Genomic DNA, 1,126 nt, shown 5'->3' on the forward strand with positions numbered 1-1,126 from the left:
CTCTAGGGGCCATTTTTTTTTTTGTTTTTTTTCATGGTATCTCCTAACTCGTCAAGTTAAAGATTAGTAAAGTTTTTTGAAGAGATACTTATACTTTTTAAAAGTTCAATCTCCTCATTTTATATTTGGTAAATAAAAAAGACTATGTATTTGTACTTGCAGTTTTTAAAAAATTGGGGTATTTTTTTAAAGTTGACTTATATTTTTCAAAATTTAAAAGTCTAATATAACCTCATATGCTAATTAATTTTCAAATTTAATATTTACATTTATGTCTATTATAGTATTTTTAAATTTTAAAAATTATTTTATCAAACGCAATTGTTATTTGTGTTTATTAAAAATTATTTTTAATTTGATTTACTAAACATAAATGCTACAACTTTAAAAATAGGATTCGAAATTTCGACACTTACCTATAAATTAGTGTTAGACCAACCCAACTTGATTCGTTTAAAGGGCAATTAAAATTAATTAAAATGATAACATACTAATGATATATGAACAAATTATATTATAATTTGTGGTACTATTATCCACGTCAACATACTACGTGTTAGACATATATCACTTTATTTCACATCGCTAAATATGATTTTGACACATGATACTAAGTTAATATATTAAGGAATTAATGAGCCACAAAATAAAAATGTAGAATTCAAATTAAAACAATTATAATTTTAAGACCAATTTAAGCATTAAATTTGCAAAAAATCATTTATTTTTCTTCCCCGTTACTTTAAATAGTATTAGCAAGAGGTACTCGAAAATTAATGCTGAAATTGGTGGATTAGAAAATAATAATATAATAATAATAATAATAATAATAATAATAATAATAATATTATGTTACCTATATTAAAATAAATACAAAATTCAAATAAATTAGTACACCAATTGAAAGAAATGGATCAACATTTTTATAATTAAATATTAGTAAAAAATCTAGAAACACTTCAAACTCTTTGGGCACCAATCATCAATGCAATACAGATAAATATTTAGGCGTAAAATCTCAATGTTAGACCATAGATTTAGCATGGTAACACATTGCAACATCTTCTTTATTCTGAGTTCTAATGACAAACTTTTAATTCAAAAAAATAATATAAAAATTAAAATA

The sequence above is a fragment of the Arachis ipaensis genome, chromosome B01 (assembly GCF_000816755.2).
Source record: "Arachis ipaensis cultivar K30076 chromosome B01, Araip1.1, whole genome shotgun sequence".
Lineage (NCBI taxonomy): Eukaryota > Viridiplantae > Streptophyta > Magnoliopsida > Fabales > Fabaceae > Arachis > Arachis ipaensis.